Source organism: Pseudophryne corroboree, unplaced genomic scaffold (assembly GCF_028390025.1).
Source record: "Pseudophryne corroboree isolate aPseCor3 unplaced genomic scaffold, aPseCor3.hap2 scaffold_842, whole genome shotgun sequence".
In the NCBI taxonomy this organism is placed as follows: Eukaryota; Metazoa; Chordata; class Amphibia; order Anura; family Myobatrachidae; genus Pseudophryne; species Pseudophryne corroboree.
Genome location: NW_026970421.1, coordinates 31,829 through 42,496, shown reverse-complemented (window position 1 = coordinate 42,496; position 10,668 = coordinate 31,829). Strand labels below are relative to the sequence as shown.

At 47.4% G+C, this 10,668-nt stretch overlaps 1 long non-coding RNA gene across 1 annotated transcript in view; it reads left to right on the top strand.

The window, feature by feature from the left end:
* Positions 1-908: 908 nt before the first annotated feature.
* The window catches only part of LOC135042929 (uncharacterized), a 39,286-nt gene continuing 29,526 nt past the window's right edge, over positions 909-10,668 (top strand). The window contains exon 1 of the long non-coding RNA XR_010235983.1: positions 909-1,026. This is a non-coding gene — a long non-coding RNA (uncharacterized LOC135042929). The remainder of the gene's footprint in view (positions 1,027-10,668) is intronic.

Below are 10,668 nucleotides of genomic sequence, written 5' to 3'. Positions count from 1 at the left end.
TATACACACGCGGGGGCAGGACACAGTTATATACACACGCGGGGGCAGGACACAGTTATATATACACACGCGGGGGCAGGACACAGTTATATATACACACGCGGGGGCAGGACACAGTTATATATACACGCGGGGGCAGGACAAAGCTTATGTATAGGCCGGGGTCAGTCACTATGTGAATTGCGATGGCATGGCGGGGCAGCACCACACATGCCGGGCGGTCTCGCCCTGTTCTGGGTGGCCCCCTGCGTGCCATTCTGGTGCTCGCAGATTTTGGTAAAATAGTAAAATCTGCGACAAACTCTGAATAATCTCCTCACCCTGCAGAACAGCGCTCCATCACTATCATCATCTCACTGTCACGTCACAGCGACACAATGTAACACCCCAATTATTCTATTCATCCGCAGCTTCTCACCCGTGTCTGATGGGCGGTGCCAGTAATAACATTAAAAAAATTAAAAATATTAAAAAAAAGCCCAAAAACAAGCAAATATAATATAATGTATATATATAGATATAGATAGATATATAGATAAATATAAATAAAGCAACTTGGGGGAAAAACTATGCTACTGACCTGTATATACTGGAGGGGAGCGCATGGGATTATGGGTAGGCACAGCCGCAGTCACTAAGCAACCAGTAGCTCTCCCGCTCATAGGCTGTAGTATCCCGTCACTCATCTTCTAGCCCCGCCCACTCCTTATTTCATACACCAAGGAGTCCATCATACAGCCCCGCCCACTCTACTCGCCATTGGTCGGACTGTCCCGTCACTCATCGTGACATGTGTAGGAGGGAGAGGGGGCGGGGCTGCGAGCAATGGGCGGGAGAAAGGTTACTGAGTGACTGGACCCTGCGACCAATAGCTAGAGACAGAGGCGGGGCTGGCTGAGTGACGGGTCGCTACAGCCTATGAGAGAGTAGGCGGGGCTGGTGGCTGATCCCATGCTCTATACGGTGACCCGGAAACAGTGCCCCTTCCCTTCCTGTACACAGAGCTCCGCCCCCGGTCTCCTCCAGGTAATGGCCGCCGCCCCCTCTCCTGCCGGGCAGGGTGTATGTGCTGCAGTGTGTGGTGCATGGAGAGTATATTACCCGTGTCATACACACACACAGCGCTGCTCACACTCATCTCACTGCTCATACAGGGTGTTACACATAGGGGGGTGCTATACACACATAGGGGGCGCTATACACACATAGGGGGCGCTATATACACATAGGGGTGCTATACACACATAGGGAGCGCTATACACACATAGGGGGCGCTATACACACATAGGGGGCGCTATACACACATAGGGGTGCTATAATAATAATAATAATAATTTTATTTATATAGCGCTCTTTCTCCAATAGGACTCAAGGCGCTTAACAGATATATAGCATAATATAATACAGAAAATAATGAAGTACATTTTCATAAAATACAGAAGCATGAAGATACTAAAAGGGATATTATGGAAATGCTTGAGTAAACAGGAAAGTCTTGAGTCTACTTTTGAAGGATTCTATAGTTGGGGCCTCTCGCACTGTGCGGGGAAGTGAGTTCCATAGAGTCGGAGCCGCATGACTAAAAGCTCGACCCCCAGATGAATTACGGTAGATTCTAGGTACAGCTAAAAGTCCTTCATCTACAGATCGCAGTAATCGAGTGGGGCAGTATGGGGTCAGAAGCTGTTTCAGGTACCTTGGGCCTTGGTCATGTAATGCTTTGAAACTCAGTAAGCCAATCTTGAAGATGATTCGCCATCTTACAGGCAGCCAGTGAAGGGAGTAGAGGATGGGTGTTATGTGGCTAGAACGGGGCTGGTTGGTTAACAGCCTGGCAGCTGTGTTTTGCACCAGCTGTAAGCGTTGCAATTCTTTTGCTGGTAGACCAAGGTAGAGGGCATTACAGTAGTCTAATCGAGATGATACAAATGCATGAATGACTTTTGGCAGATCATCTGAGGGAATTAAGTGCTTGATTCTGGCTATGTTCCTCAGGTGAAAGAATGAGGATTTGATTGTGGCTGATATCTGATGTTTAAGTGTCAAGCCACCATCCAGGACAACGCCAAGATTCCGCACACGATCACTGGTCTGTAATTCTGAATCCCCGAGTGTAAGTCCAGTTGGTTGGCTATGCTGCAGTCCTGTCCTTTGATGTTGCGGTCGTATTATAAGGACCTCTGTTTTATCCGGGTTCAGTCGTAGCCAGCTGGCGCTCATCCACTCCTGTAGTTCAGCTAGACAGCCATTTAGGGTTGCTATTGGGTTATCAGTGCCCGGAGCAAAGGACAAGTACAATTGTGTATCATCTGCATAGCAGTGGTAGACCAGGCCATGGCGCCTGATTATTTCGCCCAGTGGGAGCATGTATACTGCAAAAAGCATGGGGGATAGTACAGAACCTTGTGGGACACCACATGGCAATGGCACTGGTGGTGATGAGTATAATCCAGATGATACTCTCTGTGACCTGCCTGTGAGAAATGATTTGAACCAGCTTAGGACTGTGCCATCCAAACCACAGAAATGTATCAGTCGCTCAATCAGAAGCCCATGGTCCACGGTATCAAATGCTGCCGAGAGATCCAGAAGGATTAATATTGAACAGTCACCTCTGTCTTTTGCCATCAGAAGATCATTTAACACACACACCAGGGCTGTTTCAGTGCTATGTCTTCTCCTGAATCCTGATTGAAATGGATCATAAATATCATGGGTTGTCAGGCGGGTTTCCAGTTGATTTGCCACCACTTTCTCAATAACCTTTCCTAGGAAAGGAAGGTTTGATACCGGTCTGTAGTTGGTCATGCAGTCGGGATCTAAATTAGGTTTTTTAAGAAGCGGTCTAACAATTGCTTCCTTTAGGGGTCCAGGAAAAATGCCTGTCTGCAAAGAGCATTGAACAATTTTTGCAAAGACAGGACCAATTATATCCATACAACCTATTAGAAGCTTTGTTGAGGCTGGGTCCAGACCACAGGTGGTGGGACGCAAAATCCGAGCAATTTCAGCAGTGTCCTTTACATCCACTGGGTCAAAGCTGGTCCATGAAGGCAGGTAGCTTATATTGGCAGGCTTTGTAGTTTGGCACTCCTTTGATGGCACTGTGGAGATTCCAGCCCGGATGGTGGATATTTTATCTGCAAAGAAGTTTGCAAACTCGTTGCATCTTGCCTGGGAAAGGGTCTCATCAGTCTGCAGGCATGCTGGCTTGCAAAGCATCTCCACTGTGCGGAAAAGTTGAGCTGGCCTATTGTTTGCTGCTGTGATCTCATTTGACAGGAACTGTGATTTCTTACGAGTGATTGTCGATTGATATTCTTCGTTATGCTTTATTAGTTTTATTTTGTCATCCACTAGGTTAGTCTTCCTCCATCGTCTTTCCAGTCTACGCCCCCTTTTCTTGAGCTCACTAACACTGTTGTCGAACCATGGAGCTTGACGTTGTGGTTTGCGAGGTCTTATACGCACAGGGGCGATAATATCAATTGCAGCCATAACATCCCTATTATAATAACGGACTAGGGAACAGGGATCTTCACAGGCACCCAGTATAGCAGAGAGATCCAGATTTGCTGCAAGAGCCTGGGGAGTCATACCCCTCCTTGGACGATACCTGGTCAACTCCACGGGCAGAGATCTTATTTGATACACACATAGGGAGCGCTATACACACATAGGGGCACTATACACACATAGGGGGCGCTATACACACATAGGGAGCGCTATACACACATAGGGGCACTATACACACATGGGGGGTGCTATACACACATGGGGGGCGCTATACACACATGGGGGGCGCTATACACACATGGGGGGCGCTATACACATAGGGGGCGCTATACACACATAGGGGCACTATACACACATAGGGGGTGCTGTACACACATGGGCGGTATACACACATAGGGTGCGCTATACACACATGGGGGGGCGGTATACACACATAGGGGACGGTATACACATATAGGGGACGGTATACACACATAGGGGGTGCTATACACACATAGGGGGCAGTATATACACATAGGGGGCGCTATACACACATAGGGGGCGCTATACACACATAGGGGTGCTATACACACATAGGGAGCGCTATACACACATAGGGGCACTATACACACATAGGGGGCGCTATACACACATAGGGAGCGCTATACACACATAGGGGCACTATACACACATGGGGGGTGCTATACACACATGGGGGGCGCTATACACACATGGGGGGCGCTATACACATAGGGGGCGCTATACACACATAGGGGCACTATACACACATAGGGGGTGCTGTACACACATGGGCGGTATACACACATAGGGTGCGCTATACACACATGGGGGGGCGGTATACACACATAGGGGACGGTATACACACATAGGGGACGGTATACACACATAGGGGGTGCTATACACACATAGGGGGCAGTATATACACATAGGGGGCGCTATACACACATAGGGGGCGCTATACACACATAGGGGTGCTATACACACATAGGGAGCGCTATACACACATAGGGGCACTATACACACATAGGGGGCGCTATACACACATAGGGAGCGCTATACACACATAGGGGCACTATACACACATGGGGGGTGCTATACACACATGGGGGGCGCTATACACATAGGGGGCGCTATACACACATAGGGGCACTATACACACATAGGGGGTGCTGTACACACATGGGCGGTATACACACATAGGGTGCGCTATACACACATGGGGGGGCGGTATACACACATAGGGGACGGTATACACACATAGGGGACGGTATACACACATAGGGGGCGCTATATACACATGGGGGGCGGTATACACACATGGGGGCGGTATACACACATGGGGGGCGGTATACACACATAGGGGCGCTATACACATAGGGGGTGCTATACACACATAGGGGCGCTATACACATAGGGGGTGCTATACACACATAGGGGACGGTATACACACATAGGGAGCGCTATACACACATGGGGGGCGCTATACACACATAGGGGGCGCTATACACACATAGGGGGCGGTATATACACATAGGGGGCACTATACACACATAGGGAGCGCTATACACACATAGGGGGCGCTATACACACACAGGGGGTGCTGTACACACATAGGCGGCGCTATACACACATAGGGGGCGGTATACACACATGGGGGGGCGGTATACACACATAGGGGGTGCTATACACACAGGGGGGCGGTATACACACATAGGGGGCGCTATACACACATAGGGGCACTATACACACATAGGGGGGCGCTATATACACATAGGGGGGCGCTATATGCACATAGGGGGCGCTATACACACATAGGGGACGGTATACACACATAGGGGGCGCTATACACACATAGGGGGCGCTATACACACATGGGGGGCGCTATACACACATGGGGGGCGCTATACACACATGGGGGGCGCTATACACACATAGGGGGCGCTATATACACATAGGGGGGCGCTATATACACATAGGGGGCGCCATATACACATAGGGGGCACTATACACACATAGGGGACGGTATACACACATAAGGGGTCGCTATATACACATAGGGGGCGGTATACACACATAGGGGCACTATACACACATAGGGGGTGCTGTACACACATAGGGGCGGTATACACACATAGAGGGCGCTATATATACATAGGGGGTGCTATACACACATAGGGGATGGTATACACACATAGGGGGTGCTATACACACATGGGGGGCGGTATACACACTTGGGGGGCGCTATACACACATAGGGGCACTATACACACATAGGGGGCGCTATATACACATAGGGGGCGCTATATACACATAGGGGGCGCTATATACACATAGGGGCGGTATACACACATAGGGGGCGCTATACACACATAGGGGGGCGCTATATACACATAGGGGGCGCTATACACACATGGGGGGCGCTATACACACATAGGGGGTGCTATACACACATAGGGGGGCGCTATATACACATAGGGGGCGCTATACACATGGGGGGCGCTATACACACATGGGGGGCGCTATACACACATGGGGGGCGCTATACACACATAGGGGCACTATACACACATAGGGGGTGCTGTACACACATGGGCGGTATACACACATAGGGTGCGCTATACACACATGGGGGGGCGGTATACACACATAGGGGGGCGGTATACACACATAGGGGGTCGCTATATACACATAGGGGGCGCTATACACACATAGGGGGTGCTGTACACACATAGGGGCGGTATGCACACATAGGGGGGCGCTATACACACATAGGGGGGCGCTATATACACATAGGGGGCGCTATATACACATGGGGGGTGCTATACACTCATAGGGAGCGCTATAAACACATGGGGGGCAGTATACACACATGGGGGGCGCTATACACACATGGGGGGCGCTATACACACATGGGGGGCGCTATACACACATGGGGGGCGCTATACACACATGGGGGGCGCTATACACACATGGGGGGGCGCTATACACACATAGGGGCACTATACACACAGGGGGTGCTGTACACACATGGGCGGTATTGAAGGGTTACCTCTTCTGTCTTTGTACATATTACTTTTTATATGATCAGTTTCCTTATAATAATTACAGTGTAAAAGTGAATATTTCTATTTCCCTAGTGAAGGGTTAAAACATGCTTTATGAACTCTTATGTGTTTGCAATGGATGCTGCTGCCCTGTGTTAGATGCCTTTGTCTCTCATACAGATACCAGGCTTGTGTGGGTCTGGCATCCAAGGTCAGCTCTCTACTAGATGAAACCTGCTTTTTCTACTTCTGTGTGTTACTAAAAGATCCTTTGTTAAGTTTCGCCTGATGCAACATATATAACATCTGCCTGGCAACTGCTATATCCAATTATGTTATGTCAAGTATTAACCACCCCTACGTACCCCACCCAGGAACCTACCCCTAAGCCAATGAGCCCTTTTACACTTGTCAGTTCCACCCATATGCATTGTCTTATATACTCTTGTTAACTTTATAATAAACAGTGTGAATTTTAACTGCTTGTCTGTGCATGTACCTTGTGGTTAAAAGTTTACACTCCAGACGTCTGTAAGGCCATCACATCGAGGGTTAAAGAAAATAAGGTCAAATCCTTTCAGCTGGGGGTTATGTCCGGGATTCAGTGATCGTCCCTGAATGATAAAGATAGAGGATTTATTGTCTGTCTTTGCCATACAGGATTGCGGTCATACACTGAAGCTGAATCCGTGTCAGTGTTCCGGGAACACGTGACAAGGTAATATTTAAGTCCGGGACTTAATATTACGAAGTTTTATGTAAAACATAAAACAGGTATCAGGGATACCATAGAATCTTTAATGTCTGGGACTTAAAGATACGTCTGAGAAGGGACCAGGGGTCCGAGCGCACTTCTCCAAAGACGTTAGTATCTGGGATACTTAAAAATAGACCTGGGAGTCTATACGTAACGTAGAGAATACCCCGATTTGATCGCCTATATATTTTTGTATGTTTGTAGTGAGATAAGTTCTTATATTTGGTCCAGACGGCTGGTAAGTTTTCGTCTGCCAGATATCTTTACTCAAACACTTTTCTTGCTTCCTGTCTAAAACGCTGTATTTTTTCTGACATCTTGTACGAAGGTAAGCGTACCCGTCAAAAGATTTCATGTTCTCATTATACAGATAATATTGTGATATTGTCAATGACTAATTAACTGGTGTTAGCTAATGCATGCATAGAAAGTTTTTGTAAATTGCATTTTTTTTGTTGTGAAATTTCATAGAAAGTCTTTTTGTTGTGAAATTGCATAGAAGGTTTTTTTTGTAAACTGCATTTTTGTTGTGATATTGCATAGACAGTTGTTGTGGGTTGTTGTGGAAATTGCGTAGAAAGCTGGTGTAGATTGCATTTTTACTATGGGAGGGACCTATGTATAAGTAGAGTGTCGTATATTTTAGATAATTTTCTTTTAAAAGTTGTACTGTTGATTTATATTACTGTCTGACAATGGGCTCTAGTCAGAGTAAAAAAACTGCATATCCCCCGCCCCTCCCTGGTGAGACATGCAGGATGTATGTTGCCCGTAACTCTACCTCAGAGTATTATTTAGTTAACCCATGGGTGGATAATTTAGCGGGATGGACAGAGAAAGCAGGACGGGACCCATTCCTACGGGAAGGCAGTAATTACCTTTTCTATATGGAGATTTAAGAAAAAATGTCAGTTTCCAATAGCACAGAAGCGAAGCTGCAGAGGAATTGTAAGTCTTTGAAATCCCTCTCGCCCCCCCCCCCCCCTTTTGCATTCCAATGTATCCTGCGCTCAGAGACACAAATCTCTTGGCAGCAGTAACCCTTTCACACTAAATGGGATCGCTTCCAACTTCACTGCTGGAGGGTGCGTCCACTAGCTCTATCCCTAACGCACCAATAACCCAGAGTTTAGATAATAGTAAAACACTGTCCCAAGCCCACCATTACCCTCGATGGCTGTATATCTTATTTACGCAAAACTTGCAAAGGACGCAGCTATACACATATGAAGGAAGTTTTTTTTGCCTGTGTTTTTTTTGCCTGTCGCTGTAGCTTGTAAAAAGAAACCTGCGCCCACTCATAACTATCAGAGCTCCAGACGCTTTGACAGACAGAACCAACCCCGCAGTCAGGGAACATTCCAAAGACCCCGCGCACTGACGGGGCCCGGAGGAGGGTATCCCAGCCTTTATTCAACTCTCCCGTCATAGTGAGATTCACCTCTGCTGCCACTTATTATAAATGGAAGTAAAATTTCCTTTTTAGTGGACAGCGGTGCAGCAGCCAGTGTTTTGTGTTCTGACTTATGCAATACCCCCTCTCACCAGAAAAGATAGAAGGTCTCCGCCCCATGATACAGCAATTCTTACAACAGGGTATTCTCAGACATGGTGTATCACCATACTGTACTCCTGTGAACCCTGTTGCCAAAGCTGATGGTAGTTTGGGATTTGTACAGGATCTCAGAGCGATCAATCAGTTAATTGTCCCAATTGCACCAATTGTTCCAGATGTAAACTCACTCATTTCTGCAATCCCTGCAGATGCTGTGTTCTTCTCTGAAATTGATTTGAAGAATGCCTTTTTTTTCAGCATACCTGTAGATTCACAGACACAATTACTTTTGCCTTTTCTTTTGAGGGTAAACAACTTACCTGGTGCAGATTATTGACGCACCTGTTGTCTCCAGGCCACATTGAGGCCCTGGCAACCTCACCATGGTTCAGTCCTGCTACAGTATGCAGATGATCTGCTGCTCTGTAGTAAAACTGAGGAGGCCTGCCGAGAGGATGGTGTTTCATTACTAAACTGGCTTTGTGAATGTGGACACAAGGTGTCCAAAATAAAAATGCAATGGTGTAAAAAGCATGTTGATTACTTAGGTTTTGTGCTCACTCAGGGAGAGAGAAAAGTCAGTCCACAATGCATACAGTCTGTATTGGGCCTGGTCACCCCAACTACCCAGAAGGAACTACTGTCCTTCCTGGGTATGGTAAATTACTGCAGACAGTGGATATCTGATTGCTCTTATTGTGATAACATTTTGAGACAAGCCACACTGAAGGACAAACCTAAAACTGTACAATGGTCACAAGAAATGTTAACTGCATATGAAAGTTTAAAATGTATGTTGATGAAAAGTCCGGCACTTGGCCTCCCCAGTTATGTACTACCTTTCCATCTATATGCAAGGGACAATTGTAAAACCATGGCGGGGGTGCTCACACAGTTTCATGGAGGGAAGTTGCGCCCCGTGGCATTTTTTTTCCAAAGTCATGCCAGTGTCTGTGCAAGGTATGCCTGCCTGCCTCAGGGCTTTGGCAGCCTGTGCAATGGTTGCAGAAATGGCCACTACCCTCACTTTAGGCCACATCACAGTACTCCACACCACACATGATGTCCTGGCAATACTTAAAGGCTTACACACAGCACATGTCAGCACAACGCCTTAGTGGATATGAAGTACTCCTTTTGAGTAACCCTACCCTTACCATCAAGTGCACTGCTGGTTCTTCTGGCCCTGCACCCATTCTCAATGCCCTTTTAGGCTTGAAAGGTCCCGAGGATGAACCACCCGACCTACATGACTGTGCTGCTTCCATTGAAGCTGAAACTTCTCCCAGACTTGACATGTCTCCCGTTCCCATACCAGGCGCAGACATTGTTTTTGTTGACGGCTCCTGTAGTAGGCCCAATGACAATACATACCAGGCTGGCTATGCCATTGTCACCCTCCCTGATACTGTGTTGGAAACCCTACCAATACCTTATCAGTCCGCGCAAGCTGCAGAACTCATTGCACTCACTAGAGCATGTCCCTCCCTTGACAACGTCCATCTGCTCACTCAACTTCAAGCTGCTGCGACTAATACTGATCTCTCCGACTGGACTTACCCAATTCTGCAGAAAAAATCCTAAATCAGGATTAATCTGCAAAGAGGGGAAACCCTGTATACCCCAGTCCAGTGCCCCTTTGCTCGTTGCCCAGTGCCGTGGTGTTGGTCACCGTGGTGAAGCCACAACACTCCTCCTACTAACCAGTGATTTTTATGTTACTAATGCCAAATCACTTGTGGACCAGTATGTTAGCAGATGCATCACTTGCCTCAGGAACAACCCTAATAAAGCTA